The sequence below is a fragment of the Pristiophorus japonicus genome, chromosome 15 (genome assembly GCF_044704955.1).
Source record: "Pristiophorus japonicus isolate sPriJap1 chromosome 15, sPriJap1.hap1, whole genome shotgun sequence".
Classification (NCBI taxonomy): Eukaryota; Metazoa; Chordata; class Chondrichthyes; family Pristiophoridae; genus Pristiophorus; species Pristiophorus japonicus.
In genome coordinates this window covers 156,083,355-156,095,853 of record NC_091991.1, presented here as the reverse complement: position 1 = coordinate 156,095,853, position 12,499 = coordinate 156,083,355, and the positions used below count along the sequence as shown (strand labels likewise).

Here is a 12,499-nt window from a genome sequence, read left to right as displayed (position 1 = left end):
GTGCAGTATTGTGCCTCCTTCTTTATCCTGACAAGGATGCATCATGGTTATTAAGCAATCAAAACATATCATTTAGAAATAATCTCCCTCCCCTCAGCTGCAACCCTACAGCAAAAGTGATTTCATCCAAAGAAAACACAAGTAGAATAAAACGAGTAGAAAATACACAAGATGATTTATGCTACTGTGTACACACACACACACACACACACACACACACACACACACACAGAGGAAAAGTTCAAGCTCCTAATGTAAAATATCACGCATGTGCAATACAATCTGGCAAATCCATAGCTGCCAGGACATTCAGCTGTAACACTGGGCCTGCTTCAGTTAATCTGCTTCTAAAGGACACCACCAGAAGTGTGGAATAGTATTGAGAAGGACTGTATTGGGATGGAAAGAGTTTGCAAAAGTGTGAAAGGTCTTGGATCACCCAGAAACAATTATAACCCAAACACATTTTGCTGCCGCCTTCCCCCCCCACCCCCCCGCTTTATAAAACCTCAAGGTTCTCTTCCCCAGGCTACGTAGCACTAAGAGGTAAAATCCTTGCAATGCTAGTGTGCAGACAGAATCCTGAAGCTGTACCCGGCCCCCCCCCCGCCCCCTCCCTCACCAAGTGTTCCACTGCACCAGTACATTTGACCTTAAGTAGTGCAACATAAGCAGAGTTGACAAGTTGTAAATGCACCTTGACCAAAACATGTACCTGTAATATTAAAGTGCATTTTTTGTTGTTTTATTTATTCATTCATGGGATATGGGCGTCGCTGGCAAGGCCATCATTTATTGCCCATCCCCAATTGCCCTTGAGGAGGTAGTGGTGAGCCGCCTTCTTGAACCGCTGCAGTCCATGTGGTGAAGGTACTCCCAAAGTGCTGACTTTGTTATAGCAGTTTGGTACAACTGAGTGGCTTGCTAGGCCATTTCAGAGGGCAGTTAAGAGTCAACCAATTGGTGTGGCTCTTGAGTCACATATCGGCCAGACTGGGCAAGGACAGCAGATTTCCTTCCCTAAAGAACATGAGTGAACCAGTTGGGTTTTTCCTGACAATCCGGTAGTTTCATGGTCACCATTACAGACACTAGCTTTTTAATTCCAAATTTATTTAATTAAGCAAATTTAAATTCCCCAGCTGACGTGGTGGGATTTGAACTCAGGCAATGAAGGCAAATCTCTTGTATCAGATGATTTGTCCCTACAAGAGGAAATGACTGCACTGAGTAGTTTAGAAAAAACTGTCCTAAGTGGTCCCAATTTTGCTACTTACTTCTAATATTAGTCATCTTTTTTTTTTACAGAATGTGGAATGGGCCTTGGCAAATGTTCCTTCCAAAACAGAGTCTCAAAAACGCACAAAGCAGCAAATGGTGCCAGGTAGAGAACTCCAAAAAGAGGCCCAAGTCCTTTTATGTATTCTGAACAAAGAAATGGTGTCCTGTGGGCTTTCCCTTTGTGGTAAAGTCTGAAGATTTCAGGAGTCACGCCAAGTCAGTTTCCCAAAGAGACAGTACAATCCAAAAAGCTTACTACATTTGTCCATGTGTAAAGCTCAGACAATAAACACAATGCAAGTTTCAGAAATGCAGCACTGCCTATACAAAATATAAGATATTGCACACCAACAACTCAGAGACATATTTTAATAAAGACTCTTATCAGGCAGTTGAATAGCATGGTGGTTCCTGTACACACCTTACATTTTAGATACATTCTAGAGGTTGCTGAATCTAGTGGAAAATATATATCCAAGAGACTTGACTAGTTAATTAAAAAGTTCAAAATTCTACCTACATTTGCTACAAATTAACAATATCTAGAGGAGAGCATTCAGTTTCGACAGAAATATGACAATGGTATCCTCCAAGTTTAAGAGATAGCTGCATATGCCCCAGAAATCAGTCAGAATCTCCATTGCAAGAAAAATAGGCCAGGCCAACTATTCATCTGAAGATCTGACGGGATTCTGCCTCAAAGACTAGAAGAATAGGTTATTCCTGCTCATTTATATTAATCTTTATTACGCTAGCTGGCCTCCTGTGGGTAATCTGGGGTCTGGAGCAGTTGTGATGTTTAGTTGCTATAAGACAGAGCTAGTCTGAACTGACCCTTTAACACCAGTACTGATACTCCTAGTGAAGAAGTGTTGTAAATTGGCACATCCTGAAGTCAGTGACAGCTAATTACCAAGGGCGGTTTCTGTAGATTCTTGGTTCCTTATAAATAACTAAGCCATTTATTTCCTGTTGGTCACAAAAATAACACAGCAAGAACTGACTGGCTTCTGTTCTTTAAAAAAAAATACTTTTAACATTTGGATGCATATTAACCACATGTTGGATGTTAGATTGATATATGCCACTAAACTAGAGGCGGTACTATTTTATAATAACAGGGGCATTATTCCATGTAATGCACAATATATTATTCTGCTGCTAAAACGTAGGTATGTGGCGCTTCATGGTAAACAAGCCAAAGGAAGACAGCGGAAACGTTATAAGGACACCCTCAAAGTCTCGCTGGTAAAGTGTGACATCACCACCGCCACCTGGGAGACCCTGGCCACAGGCCGCCCGAGGTGGAGAAAGTCCATCCGGGAGGGTGTCGAGCTCTTTGAGTCTCAACGCAAAGAGCGTGAAGAGGCCAGGCGCAGGCAGCGGAAGGAGCGCGCGGCAAACCAGCCCCACCGACACCTTCCCTCAACGAATGTCTGTCCCACCTGTAACAGGGTCTGTGGCTCTCGTATCGGACTGTTCAGCCATCAAAGAACTCACTTTGGGAGTGGAAGCAAGTCCTCCTCGATTCCGAGGGACTGCCTATGATGATGATGTGGCGCTTCAAGAGTACATGTTGGAATTGTTGTGCCTTCTTGATGTGGACCCTCAGGTCAGACTAGTTTTTGTCCCTTTTATTGTAAGTGCTAAAAGGTTACAAAGTCCAATAGTTAGGCAAACATAAGCGGAGGTGAATCGGAGTTCAATTGTTTGTTCATGGAACTTTACAGATTGGAAAACAGGTGACAATTTCAGAAACAGCAGCCTTTCTTCTCATTTTCCAATTGTCTAATATGAATATAAATGCTCTATTTGAAGGGAGCTACAAATGCACACAAAAATATGATCATAAACTGCATAACAGCATGGAATGTTGCCCAAAGGGATAGACAATGGGCTGGAGATTCGCTGGGATACTGCCCCTCACAAGGGTCGGAGCAGGGGTGTTAAAGAGTTGGCAGCTACGAGCGCCGGAAATTTCAGTGTGTCGGTACTGGCGGTTCAGAGGTATACCGCCCGGGGAGTGCCGTGCCGGTGTACAACAGCCCCGGTATCGACCCGCTTTCAAAATGTGTTTTGGGTTGAATGTGTAGCACCCCATAGCGACACTGCCAGAGTAAGCTGGTGTGCAGAGCTGTCCCGGCGGTGGGGAGGGAAGAAATGATGGCATGAGGTAAGCGTGATTGATTTGGTTTTCCTTTTTTGCGATTTAACTTTATTTGGGGCGAGTAATATATAGGGAATGTTTTTTGTTCCAATTTTTTTTTGCAGGGAGGCCACTCTTCAGGCGCTACGAAGCCAGCAGCTCTTTCGCTCCAGATATTCAGCTGCTCACCTGGCCTAGCACCCAAAGATGTGTGGAGCACTTCCCTTAGCACTCTGCTCCACTCTCAGGGTGCGGCTGCTGAATTTTTTGGCTGCCGACGCAAACCATTCCCGGCGCTAAATTTATCCAGCACCCGACATTTACGCCTCAAAAAACCGTCAACCTAATTTTCCAGCCCAATGTCCTTTAAATCTAGATCAGTTTGGCTTAAATTGCTCAGGGCTCTATCAGTACAATTCATAGCTATTTCCTGTTATTTGTCATTCTAAACCAGATACGTGTCCGTCGTTTATGTCTAGAAATTTGTGAATTGAGTTTTGTATCTTAACAGTCATAAAGGTAGCTTCCCCCCGATTGAGTCATGTAATTTATGTCAAGCTCCATCTTTGCACTAAAGGTTCTGGTAGATGGAGTTAAGATACAGATCAGCCATGATCTAATTGAATGGCAGAACATGCTCGAGTGGCTGAATGGCTTACTCCACTAATTCCCGCGGAATTTTGCGGAAGCTGGTAGCCCCCGCCCCCCCCCCCCCCCCGCGCCCCACGCCAAAACAGTTTCCGCCCCGTTAGCACCCCCAGGAAACGCAGAACACAGCAATTTTGGCCCCCGATTATCCAGTCATTATCACATTGCTGTTTGAGAGAGATTGCTTGTGCGCAAATATGCTATGTTTCCTACATTACAACAGTGAGTACAATCCAAAAGTACTTCATTGGCTGTAAAGCACTGAGATATCCGGTGGTCGTGAAAGGCGCTATATAAATGTAAGTCTTTTTTTATACCTAATATCAGATTCTAGTCATAAATGATGCCCAAAACCTTAAGTCAACTGACCAATCACAGGTAGTACTGGTCTCCTGTCATTATGCCAGCAGGTTGCAACTCCCGAACTGCTGCTCACCGAACAACCTGGCTTAAAAAGATTGAAAAGTTTAAAGAGGGTATTTATTTCAACTCAGCAGTTCTGCGATTCCTGCAGCCAATTCATAAAAAAAGTTGTGCTGCATTCCCTACTTCAGAAAGAAGGTTCAAGTTCATACACAGAAACTCACATTGGTTCCCTAATTGAACGACAAAACAGGATTAAAAAAAAGACACTGAAAATGATAAAAGATGGAAACATTTTCCAATAAACATCAAAACCTTGCTTTTTATATCTAATGACGTTTACTACAAAGGATCTTTCCTGTCTTATGGACTTTGCTCATTGCAGTTACATCGTATTTACTAAATGTGCTTCTGTTTAATTACAAATAAGTAGATTAACAGTATAGTCTGGAAAACTGGACACAGTTCAATATCCACCAATCTGAAGAGAGTGTGACAGCATAGTGGGTTATATCCAAGTAGATCAATAATCAGTCTTCTACAAATTAACTGAAAATCTTCAGGTCATGCAACTCGAGCAAGACGAGATTACAGAAAAGTAGTTTCCAGATTGTGGAGTTCCACTTACACGAACTATTGTAAAAATAACACAAAAGCAAAATACTGCGGATGTTGGAATCTGGAATAAAAACAGAAAAGACTGGATATCTCAGCGGCTCAAGCAGCATCCATGGAGAGAAACACTCCAGAAACGTTAACTCTTGTTTCTCTCCACAGATGCTACCTGACCTTTGTTTTTATGTAACAATAATAGTTGTGTAAAAACCTGAATTTTGGAACAGGGCCTGGAAAACATTTTTAGGACAGAACAGATAACTATTTAAAAAAGGAAGCATAATGCCAGGTAAGAAGTAAAGGCAGGTCACAGGAACAGAACTGAGAATATAAAAGCAAATAACTATATTAGAGACACTAACCTGGCGAATTAAATTTGTTGCACTCTGTGACGTTGAGAGAGACAGGTTTACTATTGTACACAATGGGCACAGAAGCACAGCGCTTTGAGACGACTGTTCCGATCCCCAGTCAAACCACCGCAGCACGAGCTTACTCATCTGTCACACCAAGTCAATACTACTTTGTGCAAAACCTGGAAATGCCAGTCATAAAACCACAACTAACACAGGGACAGACGTCTATTTGTTTCACTATGACTGCGACTAATGCAAACATTTCCTTTCCTTTCTAATCCATTACTGATAAATTCAGCAGCAAAGTTTTATCTGGTCTCAGATAGCTATTTTCATTTCTGGGAAACAGAAACTTGGGGCTCAATTTTCCCCAAAGCTTTTTTTTGGCGTACTTGAAGAATTGCGCCTGTTTTTTGGGGGCCCTAAGTACGCCCAAAAAAAATGTTCCAAGATTCCCCGTTAGATTTCTTCATTTTGGCGCAGCCTAACCTGTCCTTTAGTTTTGGGGGTGGAGCCTTGATCTGCGGCAAAAAGATCGGGTTGCCATGATAACTAGGGACACAATGCGGGCTGAGGTTGCAAAGTGAAACATACAGCCAGCTCGCAACACATTAAAATACATTGCAGCAACTTACCTCCAATTATTAAAGTCCCCCTCCCCCCACCCTCCCGATGCCGATCTGCTTCCCCCGCCCGCTCCGAACCTCGAGTGCCTTGCCGGTCCCGGTCCCACTCCCCTAGCCCTGGCCGAAGAGCTTGCCGGTCTGCTCCCCAGCCCGAACCTGGCCCCGAATGGCCTCCCAGTTCGTTCTCCCGCCCCTAGCCCAGGCCAAGTGGCCTCCCGGTCCGCTGCCCCACCCAACCCTGGCCCCGAGTAGCCTCCCAGTCCACTCCCCCACCCGACCCTGGCCCAGTTGCCTTCCGGTCCACTACCCCACCCCTATCCGAGGCAGAGTGGCCTCCCCTGCCGCTATCCCAGGCGGAGTGGTCTCCCGGTCCACTCCCCCGCCCGACCCTGGTCCCGAGTGGCCACCCGGTCCACTCCACCGCCCCTATCCCAGGCCAAATGGCCTCCCCTCTCCCAGTGCCCGCACCTAACTACACCCAAAAGGCATCCCGCCCCCTCCCCTCTCTTACTTCTCCTGCTGCTACTGTCCGGGCATCTGCTGCACTAACCTGCGCCCATTTCCATACCTGCACCCATTTCCTTAACTCTCCAGAAGGTTTTCCTGCAGAGGCCACATACGCTGGCCTAAGAAGAAGAACTGGAGAAACTCTCAGCTGGCCAAACTTGTCTAAATGGCCAGAATTGGCGTGGGTGGCAGGTTACAACGACTTTGGCTGAAAAATAAAACGTAACTTTAAAAAATCGGAACTGAGTTACGCTGGTGCAAATTGATTGGGGGAATCTGTGTTTTTTTTTAAAAACTTAGGCCAAAAAAAGCAGCCTGCTCCAAAAAAACAGTGCAAATCACTGGGGAAAATTGCACCCTAATCAAAGAAATGACAGCATTCAGTAAACAGACTTGCACATTAAGATAAAGCAACAAAAAAAGTAATCCTTTATAAGACACAACAAAGACACTTTGAAAATGTAGCTAATCAAAGGGTGTAAATTATGCTGAGTATGACATTACTGACTGACACCGGGTTCCACAACCCAATAGTTTGAGAGACAGGTGGTTGATTAAGGTCTCACATCGCAAGTTGGTCAGTTTTCACACACATGCGCTTTAATCAAAAACTTAGTGAACAGTGTAAGAAAGACTTGCATTTATATAGCGTCTTTCACGAGCACCGAACATCTCAAAGCAATTTACAGCCAACGAAGTACTTTTGGAGTGTGGTTACGGTTGTAATGTGGGAAATACGGCAGCTAATTTGTGCACAGCAAGCTCCCCAAAACAGCAATGTGACAATAATCTGTTTTTGTTATGTTGATTGAGGGATATATATTGGCCAGGGCACTGGGGATAACGCCTCTGCTCTTCTTCAAAATAGTGCCATGGGATCTTTTACGTCCTGAGAGAGCAGACGGGGCCTCAGTTTAATAGCTCATCTGAAAGACGGCATCTCTGACAGTGCAGCACTGCACTGGAATGTCAGCCTAGTTTTATGTGCGTGGGACTTGAACCCACAACCTTCCGACTCAGAGGCGAGTGTGCTACCCACTGAGTCACAACTGACACAAGGATTGTATTCTCTATGATTCAGCATCACTTTACTCTTCTTAAAAGGGGCTACAGCATTCCAGTGGCCAGCATATGTATCATCATCATAGGCAGTCCCTCAAAATCGAGGAAGACTTGCTTCCACTGTAATAGTGAGTTCACAGGTGGCTGTACAGTCCAATGTGCATGTTGTGTTCATACTATTTGCTTGTTACACGGACCCTCACTAGACAGGCATTAGGAGACTGTTGTAAACATGCTGGTTTTGGGACACGATTTTGAGAGCTGCTATAAAGGACACAGTTAAGTCACATTACTCCTGTTTCAGTTAGCCTGTTTATTACGTACACAACAGCGGGAATTACAGTCTCTGTCACAGGTGGGGCAGACAGTGGTTGAAGGAAAGGGTGGGTGGGGAGTCTGGTTTGCCACACGCTCCTTCCGCTTGATTTCTGCATGCTCTCGGCGACGAGACTAGAGGTGCTCAGCGCCCTCCCCGGATGCTCTTCCTCCATTTGGGGCGGTCTTGGGCCAGGGATTCCCAGGTACCAGTGGGGATATTGCACTTTATCAAGGAGGCTTTGTGGGTGTCCTTGAAATGATTCCTCTGCCCACCTGGAGGCCGTGTAGGAGTTCTGCTTGGGGAGTCTCGTGTCGGGCATGCGTACAAGGTGGACACATAAGTGTACTCTAATGCTGTCCAGCACAGCCTGATATGGCACAATTAGTTTCAATCTCAGCTAAGACATCGGAGCAGAACAGGGACAAGGCAATTCCTCTGGGCAAGCAAAGTGAAAGCTGGAAGGAGGGTTGACCTGTAGCATACATGCAAGCTTTCCTGATAGCTCACCAAGCTTATCCAGCAAGAGACTGCGCCATACTGGTCAGGGAGGACTCAAGTGTGATCCCTGGTTTGGACACTGCTGTAAACATGCTGGTTTTGGGACACCATTTTGAGAGTTGCTATAAAGGACACAGTTAAGTCACATTACCCCTGTTTCAGTTAGTCTGTTTATTACGTACACAAAAGCAGGAATTACAGTCTCTGTCACAGGTGGGGCAGACAATGGTTGAAGGAAAGGGTAGGTGGGGAGCCTGGTTTGCCGCACGCTCCTTCCGTTGCATTCCTGATCCCTGGTCTGTGCCAAGTTACTGAATATAGCCAGAACTGTGGTACAATTACCCTCACTGCACACATGCTAGAAAGGGAAAAAGCAGAAGTGGTTCCCTTTTCTGACTGCTATCTAGTGACCGTGCTGAGATTGTGTGTTGATAACATTAGGCAAGGACAGATTGGGCTCTGAAATGAAGTCCTTTGCCGATGAATAGCCTGAAAATACTGCCAAGGCTCACACGTGAACCCAGGTCACTTGGGCAAGGAAATGAAGTGTGACCAAAGCCTGGAGAAAATTAGTACAAATAAAAAAGCTTGCGAATCATGACTGCTGCTCCAGAGCAAGATAAGTAGAGGTCAACTGCTCAACCTCTGAAGTAAACAAGACATCTACTGAGAGGGGACAAAAGGGTAGAGGAGAAAAAGCATTACAAAATGGGAGTGATGGAAGAATAAATATTTTCTAATCTTTTTTGCAAGATGACTTTGCATTAATGCATAAAGGCCAGATTTTCCAGGAGTATCAAGCATAAGCTTTTCCAGCAGAATCTCCATGCAGATGCTCAAATTTTCTTCACATCAATCAGGCTATTTTGCTCCCATCAATTGAAGCTTAGATGCTTTCTGCAGTTTACTCCCTCTCACCCTTACCTGCCAATGACTCTGCACTGGTTCACAATTTACAAATGGCTCAACCAATGAGAGTAGGAGGGTGGGAGTTGTTAAGTCCTGACTCTAATGTACTGACTTACACGAGACACATGCTGAAGTCAAGGTCACTCAGGACCTGCACCTTTATTTCCAGCTCTCCAGTGCTGCACTTGCCTGAGACCTCTCTTTATATACCACAGTGGGACAGGTATGGAGTGTCTCCTGCAAGTCCACCCCTGGTGGTAAGGTATGCTTATTGTTACAGGTCATATCCAGTTACAGTCATGTATAGCATGGTAAGATACAATTATATACAGTAATGTGAGATACATGACAGGGGTGGGGTGGGGAGTGGGCAGATTTGAAGAGCGACATCAACTTGGAGTGTGCCTGTGTGAAGAGGTTGCATTCTGAGCTTCCAGGTAGTTACATGTGAAGATGTCACAATTTACAGCCAGTTCTGTGGCGATCGACCACACACAATGCACATACTAGCCTTTGTTCCGTGCCTAGAGTGCAACAGCTTGGCAGTGGTGAAAGAAAACTCCCCTCCATAGAAGGAAATAGCAGATGGACAACAGGTATACTGCACCGAGAGCACCAATACTATACTGACTTTTAGTTTAAATTGCGTGAGAAGTCGGTGAGAAAACATGAAAGCAAGAGGCTGGGTTGAAATGTCTGAGACTCCTCCTGCGCTTGTGAGCCTTGGCTCATATCCAGCAGTAATACAGAAATGGAATGCGATCACTGCATGACTACTTGGAAAGGTTTCTTTTGGCCAATGCCACTGGGGAAAGTTCTAACTTCTTGAGGCATGTTGTTCCATGCACAGAGTGTACTCAAAGCTCCCCAAAAAACCCGCAGGCTGTTTAACTACTTTAAACAGCTAAAGCTTTTACACAAGAGCAGCGAGACCTTTGCCTGTAGTTCTCTCCTCCTCTCATTGTTTGGTCAGCCCTGTGAAGGGTGTGATCTTTCCTTTTCAATGCGAAACATATGTCTTGTCTCCTTTCAGATGCTGAGGGACCGGCTGCATCTTCGCCATTTTCTACTTTTATTTCAGATTTCTACCATTCACAGTTTCTCTTTTAACTTGGCTACTTCATTGGAATGAGCCGAGACTAATTTGCAAAAAAAAAACGCATCAAGACTAGCATGGGCAGTGTTAGTAAGCTTTACAGAAAGTAAGCACACATCAACATACCCCTGAAACTTGCTGCGTACAAATTCAACTCAGCTGTCCCAATGAGAGCTCCCAGGAGCTATTAGAAACATAGAAACATAGAAACATAGAAAATAGGTGCAGGAGCAGGCCATTCAGCCCTTCTAGCCTGCACCGCCATTCAATGAGTTCATGGCTGAACATTGCTTCGGACTTCACGGCAATTAGCTTTCGACTCTTTCAACCCTGAGCTATATTTAGGTTTTGCAATATTTTCTTTTTTGTATGATGGAGAGATATTATGGCCCCAATATTGACTGGGCAGTATGGAGAGAGGAGGAGTGGGGGGAGGTGGAATATACGTGAGTAGAACAAATGAAGGACAGAGACCCGATGAGTTGTTAGTCCATGTGTTTGCTTTTTAGGCCAGTGCGAACTTCACCAAACCATGTGATAATACATTTCAGGGGGGAGTCTGAGATCATGGGGGAGCGGGTGGGGGTGGGGAGCAGCCGGTGTCCAAGAACGCAGGTGGGTGAGTCCAAAATCGCGCCGGGGTGGCCGAGATCGCTGGGTGAGGCGAGGGGGAGGATTGGTCATTTTAAGCACGTATCCGTCTCATTCCTGCTGGGTAGGCTGGGTTAAAAATCAGCTCTGAATTGTTCCAACATTTTGTAACAAAAGAAATCCATGCATTAAAATAGTGCCTGGTTATATAGAAACATAGTCGGAATGTTGGCTAGGACACCTTGCGGAATCCCTGACGTGGGGCCTTTAAATGTTCCCCTGCAACCACTAGAATTAAACCAGTCAAACCTCAATTTTATGTCTCATCTGAAGGACCTTTACCATACACCTTTCCCTCAATGCTGCACAGAGCATCAGCCCAGATTACTAGCTCAAACCCAGATATGGAACTTTGCCACAACCTTCCCAAACCTCAAAATCTAAACAATGTTACATGGTAAACAATCAATGCACAGTAGTGATCGATCCATCCATTGTGGTTGAGACAGTAACTGCTCGAAAGACTCCAGATAAAACACCTCAGCAACTGCAAAACTAGGCTTACTGGAAATATGGGGGGCTGTTTTAGTGAATAAATACATTTAAAAACTTGATTGAGTTTGTGGATGAATGCAGTGCAGTTGATGTGTATACGGATTTTCAAAAGGGGTTTGATAACGTACCACACTATAGGCTTGTTAACAAAATTAAAACCCTTGGGATAAAGAGGGCAGTAACAACATCAAATCAAAATTGGCTAATGGATAGAAGACAAAGTGTAGTGGTGAATGGCTGTTTTTCAGATTGGAGTGGTGTTCCCTGGTTTTTTTTGCAAGTACATTAATGGTTTGGACTAGGGGGGCGGGGGTGGTACAGAGCAGAGTTTTGAAATTTGCAGATGATACAAACCTTGGAGGTGTAGCAAACAGTGAGGAAGACAGTAATAGACTTCGAGAGGACATAGACAGGCTGGTGGAATGGGTGGACACGTAGTAGATGAAATTCAATGCAGAAAAGTGTGAGGTGATATAGTTTGGTAGGAAACATAGAAAATAGGTGCAGGAGGCGGCCATTCGAGCCTGCACCACCATTCAATATGATCATGGTTGATCATTTTTGCAACTTCAGTACCCCATTCCTGCTTTCTCTTCGTACCCCTTGATCCCTTTAGCCGTAAGGGCCACATCTAACTCCCTTTTGAATATATCTAACGAACTGGTCTCAACAACTTTCTGTGGTAGAGAATTCCACAGGTTCACAATTCTCTGAGTAAAGAAGTTTCTCCTCATCTCAGAGAATTGTGAAACTGGGGAATTCTCTACCACAGAAATTGTTGAGGCCAGTTCGTTAGATATATTCAAAAGCGAGTTAGATGTGGCCCTTACGGCTAAAGGGATCAAGGGGTACGGAGAGAAAGCAGGAATGGGGTACTAAAGTTGCAAAAATGATCAGCCACGATCATATTGAATGGTGGTGCAGGCT

General features: G+C 44.8%; 1 protein-coding gene across 2 annotated transcripts in view; it reads right to left on the bottom strand.

Moving 5' to 3' along the window:
- The window catches only part of rhbdf1a (rhomboid 5 homolog 1a (Drosophila)), a 346,823-nt gene that overhangs the window by 300,542 nt on the left and 33,782 nt on the right, over window positions 1-12,499 (bottom strand). Inside the window, exon 1 of one of the 2 annotated variants that reach the window (XM_070901163.1) lies at window positions 5,416-5,471. The exons of the other annotated variant lie outside the window; for it this stretch is intronic. The gene's annotated coding sequence lies outside the window, so the exon portion shown is untranslated. Of the gene's footprint in view, window positions 1-5,415; window positions 5,472-12,499 lie in introns of those variants that run through there. 2 annotated transcript variants of the gene reach the window in all.